Genomic DNA, 12,800 nt, shown 5'->3' with positions numbered 1-12,800 from the left:
GATCGATATCTATCAAAAAAACCAAGGCCATAGTACAATGCTGTGTAAAAAAACCCTCTAAGCGCCAAAGTAAGCAAAATTGCGACAAGACGTCATACTTAATAAAATAGACTGTAGTTCCTAATATGGTGTAATATCTCCATTTGTATTCCCTACCACTAGATTGGCAGACATGTATACTTCGATTCTAGACCATCATTACGTCATGTTCCTATTCAAAGTGTTTGAGGAAATAGGCAGAGCAAGTGAGCTCTCGTGTCACTGATACGGAAGCAGTTCAGTTCATAGCATGCGAGTAAATGGTGAGATTTATGAGAGAAAGTCGCCAAATGGCTAATATAAAGTTGTACCGTGAGGATGTGTTGCAAATGTTATTCGCTGATTTCTGACTCTGAAGGGGAATATAAATTTTGGAATGACGATCGGTCTATCTAAATGGTCGCGCTTTCAACGGTACATCTTTGCAGCGCAATGGTGCCGCCGTACAAGGCGAGAGTGTTCACGAAGCACAAACAAATGATCATCTCGACCCTTTGCCCAACGGGGATGGGGGTGGCAGGGGTGAACGTGGTCAAAGTGTCCATAGGGGAGCTGTTGCTGATCGCGAGCGCTCTAAAGGCCGCTGGCAGACAGTAAGGTGCGGTCAGTGAGTAGGTGCGCTCTGCGCTTGTGCCATGCAATGAGAGGAAACCATACTCTCAATAACTATAAACTAGTCGCCTAGATACCTGATTGGTTAGATAGCTGGTCAACTGATAAAAAAAAATAGGGACAATGCATAATATATGGCACAGTAATATAGTAATAATTTACTACTTTTCCGTTCTTTTTTTTTTTTTTTGTAATCATTTGGAATGAGAATAAAAAGACTTCCAAACAAAAAAAAAAAAAACTTGCAAATAATTTCAAACATCCATTCAATATCTATTATTTCCTGATATTTACTGATGAACTGATCAAAAAGTAGGCTACTGGAATGCGTGTTACCTACTATATAGTGTAGTAATATAGTAATAATTTTAGTGTCTTTTTTTCCCCTGTTTTATTGTTGGCTTCCTCGTTTCTGATCATTTGGAATGAAGATAAAAAGACACACACAAAAAAAAACATGCAAATAACTTCAAACATCCATTCAATAATATTTCCAGAATATTATGAAATTCGATGAATGGCCGCCCCCGGTGACGTCATATAATGCAAATTAGATGAGTATATTTACACCCCACATAAACTTTCGGCCATGCCCACATTTTTTCTTTCACAGTCTAGGATGTAAAAATACGGCATTTTTTCCAAAATATGTAAACCTTTATATATATAAAATAAGGCTTACATCAATAATAACAGACTTTGTAATTACAGTAACTTATGTTGTGGATGTAGGCTACCTGTATAAAAAATATAGGCCTATTATATGTAAACCTTTATATATATATATATATATATATCTATATTATATGTATATATATATACATTGAAAAGAAAGTGCTCAACTAAACGTAGAGGAGGTTCAATTCAAAAAGTGCAAGGTTTACTCTACAAACATAAATTAAACTGTATTCCCTCATCATCAACTTCACATCATGCCAGCAACAACAAAGTAAGAATAGCATTAACCTCCAACCTAACCAACAATACCATTTAGAAAACATTCAAAAATTATATTAATACCACTTAATAAATCCAATTTCTTTCACTCATAGGTCAAAATGTATTTTTAACAGCACAATATATATATATATATATATATATATATATATATATATATATATATATATTATATATATATATATATATATATATATATATGTATGTATGTATGTATATATGTATATATATATATATAGTATATATATATATACATACATACATATATATATATATATATATATATGTATATATATATATGTATGTATATATATATATATATATATATATATATATATATATATATATATATATATATATATATATATATATAATTGTTCTGTCCGGGCGTGTGTGTGTGTGTGTGTGTGTGTGTGTGTGTGTGTGTGTGTGTGTGTGTGTGTGTGTGTGTGTGTGTGAATTATAGCCTGAAAATATGAGAAAATATTAAAGACTTAATTAGGCAGTGAGGCATGAAAATGTTTAATTTTAAAAACAAAAAGATTCATGAGTCATCTTTAATAAAGTTCTCTCAAATCCAGATAATGTGTTTACACAGATTTAAAAACTCGATCTGAAAAAAAGAAAAACACATAAAAAATTAAAGTGAAAAAAATAAGAGAAACTTTATTTCATTTCACTTTTATTTTATTTCACTTTATTTTTCAAACCTTTATATTCCAAAGCAGTGCTGCTTTATACAACATGTTATGTGTTCTTTAGTTAGAAATGACTTCCATAGAAATATAAAAATAAATATTCCATTAAAATGTATTTTAAAGCGTCCTACAGTGTAATTGTATATTTAGGTACTGAGTAATCTTAATTAACAACATGTACTTGGGTTTGGATTTGTTTTAGGGTTATTGCACATAATTATGCCTAATTTACTGTTATTACTATAGTAAGTACATGTCACTTGTATAACACGGACACTGTAAAATGAAGTGTCACCAAACAATATAAAAGATGGTAAGTCTGGTAACATTAAAAACATTCATTCTGACGGAATCAATCAGACAAAAATATAAAAAAAATCTGACTTTTCTATTCAGTAATGGATGAGAAAGAAAGAAAGAAAGAAAGAAAGAAAGAAAGAAAGAAAGAAAGAAAGAAAGAAAGAAAGAAAGAAAGAAAGAAAGAAAGAAAGAAAGAAAGAAAGAAAGAAAAAGCATTTCCAGCCCAAGAAAAAGCAGGCAACACATAAGAAGGAGACTGAATTGACAAAAACATGTTTGGATCTCTTTCATGTCCCCGTCTGATGCAGATCAGAATGAAACCAACAGACTGTGGGACGTCCTACCACTGCTGGCGCTTAAATGGAGCTCCCGGATGGACAGCTGCTTGATAGAGTTACATCATAATCTACTGAAATGTTTGTCTCAGTGATTGAAGCAGTGGAAGATGAATGTGTGGAAACGGATGTGTTTACATAGATGAAGAGACCATCATTCATTGTTACAGGCAAATACAAATTGCCAGTCCTTTGACTGACAGGTTTTTTTGTTGGACTGGAGAAGCAGCACATGAGCAAAAGCTTTATTTCCATTCCAAACTCCAAACACAGACAACAGTGCTTGTTCAATATACGAGCACTCTTTTCATGAAACAAATTAAATGTCATTCATGTGAGTGAACACTCTTTCTTCAGTCTCCAGGGACGGTGACAGTGGGGCTCTGCTGTCTAAAACTGACTTACCTTCAAAACAAGAAAGGTATGAATCTCCATACGATTGACCTTCAACCTCCGGCCACTTCCTTCTACTCTCCATCTTTCAGGTTTTAGAACACTTAGCTGTTTCCAAAACCTTTCCCTTCTCCATCTCTGTCCTGCTCGCTCTTGTGCTTTTTTTTGGTAAGGATGGTCCAGGTGGGACCTACTGCAAGCTCTCAGGCAGACTATTGGTTCATCCAGGCAGAAAATGGAGGGTTGGAGGGGGAGGACAGGAAATGGAGTGGGAGTAGACTCTCTTCTCACACACTTTAGCCCTGAAGAGCTGCACCTTGGGGACCACCGTCAAGTGATCTCTGACACTTCATTCCCTCTCTACACAGGAACCCTCTCTGACAGGCACGAGCTGGGAAGAACTCAACTTAATGCTGGAGTCTAAGCACAGTTCAGCATAGAAACACTACTCCAAGAGAAGACTTCATAGAGCTGCAAGTGCTGTAACCTCCAATAATTATTTTGTGAGATCAACAGAGGACTTCTTGCATTTCTAAACTTCTTAGTTAAGTTCCATACACAAAACATCTAAATATGGACAGTGTTGTTTTAGAGTAACTAACTAAAAGTTAATGAAAGTGTTTTTAGTAATAAGTCTACTTTTTTTTCCCATTTCCATCATCCCAAACACTCCTATAAACACTGGAAAGTAATATAAATACTATAAATGGCTTTCTCTTTCTTATGTAGCACTGAAAAGTTCAATTAGTTTTAGAGAATCCGTTCATCATAAACAGCTCTCTATATTATGTAGCACTTTAAAGTTCAATTTATTGTACTGAATCGTTTTGTCCTAAATGGCTCTCTCTCATAAATTGGATTCATTCTACTAAGCTGCTTCATCCAAAATGGTCTCTTACATAATAATAATGATAACACTTACAGTCTAATTCATTACTATGTCTTTGACTCCTTTTATATAAATTCTGGATTATTCTAAATTAAAATTGATCTGTTTGATGTTGTCACCCTTAAAAAAAAAAAAAAAAATCTGCCAGAAAACTAACCTCTGGTTATACTGTAAATTGTATCATTGGATGTTTATGAAGAAAACATTGTTGGGCTTTTCTTTAAAAGGACTGGACTTGCATAGTCAGTTTTGATCTTAAGATCATTCAACAACAAAACTATTTGTTGTTAGCCTTGGGTTAACATTGGCTTAACGTGATTCACCCACATAAGAATTGTTCTCGAAACAACATCCATGTAAGTGCTGCAAAAATATTTCATATCAACCCATCAGATTTAGGGTTTGGTGGGCTTTAAACAACACTGTTATCAAGCAACTCTTTCCTTCTGGTCTTAGAAATAGGTTGGCATTATGTTAGCATTAGGCCTCTGATTATTTTAGAGGAATGTTGATCCAGGACAAAATAGGATGCTGATTAAAAACATGTCATACTTTCATATTTATATTACATTAATACATCTATTTATTTTAATATGATTTAGTGACATGACATACATCCAAGTATGTCAACCCATACTCAGAATTCATGCTCTGCATTTAACCCATCCAAAGTGCACACACACAGCAGTGAACACACACACCGTGAACACACACCCGGAGCAGTGGGGCAGCCATTTATGCTGCAGCACCCGGGGAGCAGTTGGGGGTTCGGTGCCTTGCTCAAGGGCACCACAGTCGTGGTATTGCCGGCCCGAGACTCGAACCTACAACCTTAGGGTTAGGAATCAAACTCTCTAACCACTAGGCCATGACTTCCCCCTGTGCCACAGTGAATATGCCACAGTGATGTGATGGAGTTTTGTTTTTACAGTTACTTGGTGTGCTACCACAATAAAAGTAAGAAGAAATGACCCAGCCTTCACTGACTTCTCACTATCAATCTGAAAATAGTACTTTATAAAATTCAGTTCAGTCATGTTACATCCAGCCACTGAAAGATATATCGTTACCATATTACACGAAATTCAGCAATGTGTCACAAATATTAATTTGTTGTGTGTATCAGTCTTTTGACCTGTTATGGAATTGATTTTGTTTTTGTCTTTGATTTGAGTGTCAGCAAATATTTAGGCCTAAATGTAAGATTTATATATATTTCAATTTACATATAAATTTTCATCCATTTGGATTACAAAGTTTTCCATAAACTAATAAACTTAATGTGATGCGTAATTGTCAGTCATACATAAATTAAACAGTTAAGAACAAGGTAAGATTTCTGTAACAGTAATAATAACCTGACTATGTTTGAAATACATTTATCATCAAGTCCAATTTACTTCAGCCCCATACTTAAATATTCCAAGCCATATTTTCACCATGTTCATACTATATATCTGTACTGTATATATATATATATATATATATATATATATATATATTAAATGGATCAAATCAGGAGTTTCCAGTTCTTGGAAAAGCCCATAAAATACAAGAATAGAATGCTGCTAACACTGAGGGGGAACCTAAGGATCACACTTGGCTCATACTATTAATAGAACATTTTTGTCTAAGTGACGATGGAATCATGTTGTTTCCACTACAGGAAGTTTAATATTGTGTATCCAAGAGCTCAAAATGGTGAATGTATGGAAAAAAGCTTTTAGTCTTTTCTAGAGGGGGTCTGGGGACTGTAATTCCCACATGTATATATAGTCTAGAGACTTTAGACCACTTTCTTGTGGATTTTAATTTAGTAAGGGAGTGTTAATGATGTTGTATATGGTATTACTATGGTAATATTTGAAGTATCTGGGAGTATAGTGGTATATGGTATTGTACTACTCAACCATGCAGTTAAAGGTCTCCAAAATGTCAGCCAGAAAGCATTAAATGCATTGATCTGAAGTCAAATCTACCAGCTGAACTGGCAAGGCACTCAAGCACATTTAACAGATCTGCTACATGTCTACATCTATATATATATTTGTCAGTGCCTAATCACTGTTGTTTAGTTTCATTATGCGCTCAGTGTCAAGGCGATGCTCACCAAACGCTGAAGACCAGCACAGCAACGTCAAGCCTGATGGTGAAACAGTACGAGCAGCGAATGTCTGAGTGAAGTTACAAACACAATCCGGACAGCTGTGTGGAGTTCCAGAGGAACGGCTGTGGGAAGAGTATGTGCGTCTGCTTGGCTTGTTTTCCAGGCCAGTGCCACAGAGAGAGTGAGAGCTCTTTAAAGTATGCATTTCCCCATCCCACTGAGAGCAGCGTATTCCTCCCCATCACTTCCACTTCATTACTCCCTCACCAGCCATGTATTATTCACCCACAGTCAATCCATCCTCCACTGGGACCAATGTTAGCCGAAAAACGTTTTAGCCTCTTTTACTATCTAAAGTCTGTCCTGCTTTCTCTTGCTCTATCTTGCTCCCGTCTCTCTCTCTCTCTCTCTCTCTCTCTCTGTATTTCTTTATCTTTTGGCTAGCCTAAAAACCATATAACAACAGTTTCTTTTTTGGTTTGAAAATGATAAAAACTATAATAAATGGCCCATGCTCCGTTCATGGTTTGGATATATTAGGGGAGACCAGTGTTGGTTGGTAAATGGCTAACTTATGATTCATACATGGTCTCATTAATTCTTTTAAGATAACATTAATATGTTGATATTGATCATTTAAAAAATAAAATTCTAAAATTTTCAATAATAAAGCACAAGTTAAGTAGTTAAGAGTGTTAAAGCTACTGTAAAATATTTCAAAGATGGTCAAATTATATTAAATGCATCATATATCGCAAATATCAGATCATAAATATAAGATAAATGTGTTAGTGGAGTAGTTTAAAATAAAATGTTCAGTTTGTGCCAACCATCAACATGCTGGAGTTGTTTGGCACAACAGCAAAACAAACCTCATGATTAAACATAATTTGTGAAATGTTTTGCAGCATGTATGTGCCTTTTTGTTTAACTTTGAATTTTAGTCTAGCTATAACAAAAAACAAAAACTTTTCCAATCATCCCCGGTCTCCTCTAAAATATGCTTTTATATTAAAACAAACGTCGTTTGCAGTAGAGCTGCTGGTAGTTTACTGTTAAGCACACCCCAACCAGAAAACTGAATGAGTTTTCTTAAGTAGTGGATGTGAAAAGGTGTGGAAAGAGTAAAATATCACAAGCTGAATTCAAGCGCCACCGTCTGGCCAGTTTGAGTAATGTGAGCTCAGAAAACTGGAGATGATAATCGACACCGTTTGACCATCCTGCCATTAACTGTGTAAAGTGATTATAGGTTAAACAGGTTGTACAGTTCATTATAAGATATAAACCATGAATGGTTTGCAGTAACGGAGAGGAAATATGTAATGAGAGCTTCAGTCAGGCAGGTAACACCACAAACTTCCTTCAGAAGAAGAGCAGTGCACTGAAGAACCAATGTGAGTTCATGTGGCATGGCATATGATCAATATGATCAATATCAATGTTTAATAGGCTACATCTACACTACTGTAATCAGCATTTGAATCACACATTCCTGCTTTCCCTCTCTCCAGCACATACACATATACTCAGGTACTCTCAGTATCTGTCACAGTGACATGGCAGTATTATTCTCAGTGTCATTTTAAGAGAGATTTCAAAGATTGAATTCTGTAGTGTTGTCACTTTATATACACACACAATATAAAATCAGCCTCAAATACAAAAGTAACTGAAAAGATATCAAAACAATAACTCTTTTAGATTTTATTTTATTTCATTTCATCTATTTTATTGCAGTTGTGTTTTTAGAACAGGTTTTTTTTTTTTTTTTTTATCAAAACCCATTTTGTATTACCTATACATTTAAACAACAGTTAGCACAGATGTTAAACTGCTACTATAACCATAATAGGCAGGCCTAAAACAGACTATTATGAATTATATTAAATGTTACATTACAGGTAAATACACCAGAGGAACACACCACTGGGCCTCCACAAATTAAACTATCACTTCACCCTGTCATTAGTGATGCAACTTCCTGAGCACATTTACTACAGATACTGAAGAGGACACTGATATATAAGACCCCCCAGACACAGACCACCAAAGTCTAGACATCCGTCTCAATGCTTCAACCTCCATTTGGTCATCCTTCTCCTCACTGATGGGGTATCCCATGACACTAATGATTCTCAAATTATTTGGACAACTAGCGGACAGCTTGTCAGCACACCATTTGATTCCAGCATCGCTTTTAGACCGCCCAGTTATACATCTGTTAGCCTGTGATAAGAAAATGGCCCGTAACCTTGGAGCAGCTTTTTCTTTTAATGCAGTACTCAGTCATTGATGGGTGGATAAATTACCTGGTGTTTGTCTATTGACCTCCCTCAGAGACGGACAGCAGTCAATACCACTCCACTTCTCTCTATTCCCAGGAGGGCCACTATGATTCGAGAGTAGTGTTCCTCTGAGAATGAGCTGATATCTAGTATTCTTAATCCATATCGCACCCCTAGAGCGCATAGAGAATCTGGCGATAGAGAAACAGAACACCTGCTAACTGTTTATATGACCAGTGTCTGGGCCAGTCACAAGCTGGCTGGGGTTAATATGGCCCACTTGACTCAATTACATAAAGCACTGACTGGGGAAGAGATGAAAGGATGATCAGATTACACTCTTTCACTCCGTAACCTAGAGAGAGCAGCATTTTAAGGCATTGCATGTGCATTCACGACGAAAAACCAGCTCCAAAAGCTAGCATAAGATCCTTCTTAAGAAAGAAGGCAATACAACAATGCAAACAAATCTCAAAAAAGAATGAGGGCAAAAAAAAAACATTCAAAGCGCAAAATTAAAATCCATAATTTGAAATTCAGCAACAAAAGTAGCAGCAAAAATAGATCAATCTAAATAAAAGTTGACAGTTTTACCGAACCTTTATGCATGCTGAAAAAAAAGTACAACTTGGCAAACTTGTAAAGAGAGTACTTGTTATGGAAATAATATTTAAAATACTTAACCTAAAAGTTATATTAAATGCAATTTGCTGAACTTTACAGTGCTTTTTGACCCACTTAAATATGACTTAAGTGCATCTTTCTTTATATGTAATTTCATAATTAAGTGTACAACCAAATATATTGACAAGAATTTATTGTAAACTAAAACATGCTTTAATGTCATTTCTATTTGAAACTTGTATGCTATGTATTTAAATATATTTGACACATTTGCAATTTAGTACATATGAAATATCTTCACTTTAAACGTAATAATATCAAATCAGTTCAAATTAGCTAAAATTATAAATTTATAATTATAATAATTATAAATTATAATATACAGTATATGTGCTTCAGTATGTTAGTCAAGACAAAATAAATCAAAATATGTATATTTTAAAGCACAACAAAAGGTAAAAAAGACTTAAAATTTACTTTATAGTAAAACTATAATTTTCAATTATTACTTTTTAAAGTGTTTAAAAGTGTATTTAAGTGTGTTAAGAAAAATCATTATTTTAATAAAATATTAATAAATTAACATACTCTGAGTACACTTAATGACCTTTTATTTGATTATTATATTATCTGCAAGTACAGTTTTTTTAATATATACATTTAAGATTGGAAGTACACTACAAGTGTACATACAATACAATTACTGCACATGATGGATGGGGTTACATGGGTTACATGACGGATGAAACAACCTTATCTCATTAGAAGTCATAATTTGTACACGATGCATGGCCAAATTTTGAGTCTTTGATATATTATAATTTTGCTGTCAGATAGAAATCAATCTACATGATCATATCCATATAAATGTATCTCATAAAATGAATAATATTGTCATTTGATTAATAAGGATGACAAATAAAACATATGCTGACACCCATATAAGAATAATCATAGTATTTGTGGTGAGTGAGCTCTGTGACAGCTTTCACACAGATGGACATACTGACAGCCGTCAGATAATTCCCACCCTCTCTTTGTAATGAGCAGAATAATAGCTGGTTTAAACACCGAACCCAAACAGATGAGAGCCATTTACATTAAAGCACAATCCCATTAGTCTCCCTTTAATAAATTACCTATTCCTGTACTGCGTGGGGGGCCGGCGAGGGTGCGCCCATCTTCTGCTGATAGGGGCAGAGCTTAATGAAATGGTCTTTTGTGCGCTTGGTTGAACTCATTTGATTTTTTTCTCCCAGCAGACTTCCTGTATCCTGTGATAAGTCCTCAAACCACTGAAGCCTATAATGACTCCATTACCGAGACCCCCACCAGACTGTGTGTGTAAGAGAGAGACGGAGAGAGAAAAATATAATGTGTGTGTGTCCCATTATCAAGTGTAATCATTTTGCAGTCAAGCTGGTAATGAGGTGTATTATTGGCTAACATGATAACATACACACACAGACACCTCCCACAGTTTAAATTCACACCAAAACATGCATTTAAATATATATAGTCCTACACACACACACACACACTTTTATAGGTAAAAGCCTAGTAATTATGCTAAGGCGAAGTCTCCATCTTTTTAAGTGGAAGACACAGAAGGTAAATTGCTGGTTAATTTTCTTTTTGCCTCCTGAAGCATGAAACATGCATATGCAAACACTTACTCCCAAACACACACACACACTAATGAATTCATCCAAGTCCTCTCTAGCATTGACTTGTCACTACCAACCTTGTTTCGTGCAATTGCAATTACCACACGGTGAGGAGTTTCTGCAGCCTCAGGGAAAAATCCATACTGCATTTCAGATGCATCAAACTGGAGGTGCATTAATCTTTAACACTTTATGTCCAACAGACATTTATTTTTCCACTTAATTCTCACATTAATGACTTAAAACATCTACATGATAAGCACTGCAATAAAATGGTTCCAGTTGCTGCATAGTAACTCAAGGGATTTCAAACTGGGGTCAGGGGAGCCCTGGGGCCGCAAGAAAATGTGTGAATACATTTTACAAAAATGTATTTTATAGCACTATCAAAGTTAAAACTTGTAAAACTGCTTTGAAATGAATTAAAAATGTTTCTCCGTACATATATATTGTCATATATTACTAGTTAGTAGAAAGAATACAAAGTCAATATTTTTCAACAATTTAATGATTTACTCCGGCTAACAGTATAGTAACAGTATAAAAATCAACCGTTTTATTTTGCCATATATATTTCCCACTTTTTTCCACTCACAGCATAAGCAGTCATATATACATGACATTATACTGTTACTTCTATTTGGGGTCTCTGATATATAATAATAATAATAATAATAATAATAATAATAATAATAATAATAATAATAATAATAATAATAATAATAATAATAATAATAAAAATAATAAAAACTGGTTTAAGCAATGTAGTATAAATTTAGAACAGGTTAAAAAATCTATAATAAATAAATATAAATAAATAAAAAACTACGTGTTTGTTAAAAAAAATTAAACTTTATCAAAAATGTTGGGAATAAAAAAATTATATATTTGTCAATTAATTAAATTAATATAGTTTATAGCTTACATATAGTTTACAGAGCCCTGTAGGCTATTTATGATTGGTAGCTAAGCAATATAACAATTTGACACATTAATATGGATTACCTTTAAAGGTGTGTGATTCTCTGCCTTTTACAACATAGTGAAACATGACTAATTCAACGATTTAGAGACTTGAAGAATTTAGAGATTATAATTTTATCTGGCATAAATCTACAAGTCAAAATCAAGTCAAAGTCAAAGTCTGCTTTATTGTCAATTCTTCCACATGCACAGCACATACAGAGAATTGAAATTGCGTCACTCTCAGACCCTTGGTGCATACTTATAGCACTAACAGTAGAGCATAAAAATATAGATAGATACAGATTAAATATAAAGTACAACTATACAAATATAGAAATAAGGACATGTAGTAAAAATAAAAAATAAAATAAAAATAAAAACTTAAATAAAGCAGCACAAGGCACATGGCAGATAGAGTGCAAACCAGTGAAGCAAACAAACAGTGCAAATAAAATGATTGTAGAATAGTTAGTACATGTTTCAGTGTTTCTACACTCTCAGTAAAAAGATACAAAGCTGTCACTGGGGCTGTATCCTAAGGTGCCAAAACTAAAAGGTATATCTTTTGACCTAATTTACCCCTAAATTGTACATATTATTACTTTAAGTACCCCAGTAACAGTTTATAAAACTGCAATATTTTTATTAGAAATTTTTAGTGCGATATTTACTTCTCAGGAACACATCAGTGGTTTATAATGTTCAAATTGAGTCTCGTGACATAAGCTCAGCTTCAGATCCACAGCACTGGTTCAGCACCATTAAAAGGATTCAGAGAAATCCTAGAAGGACGGCAGAAACTCAATCGCATGCTGCAAGCACTGGGAATGAGGATTAGGATCTCACCAGCCTTGTTAGCATTGAATGTAAATCTTTTGTTTGTTTTATTTTTACTTTCTTTACCACCTAGTTGCAGTTTGATTGG

Source organism: Cyprinus carpio, chromosome A19 (assembly GCF_018340385.1).
Source record: "Cyprinus carpio isolate SPL01 chromosome A19, ASM1834038v1, whole genome shotgun sequence".
Classification (NCBI taxonomy): Eukaryota; Metazoa; Chordata; class Actinopteri; order Cypriniformes; family Cyprinidae; genus Cyprinus; species Cyprinus carpio.
This window is presented reverse-complemented; position numbering follows the sequence as displayed.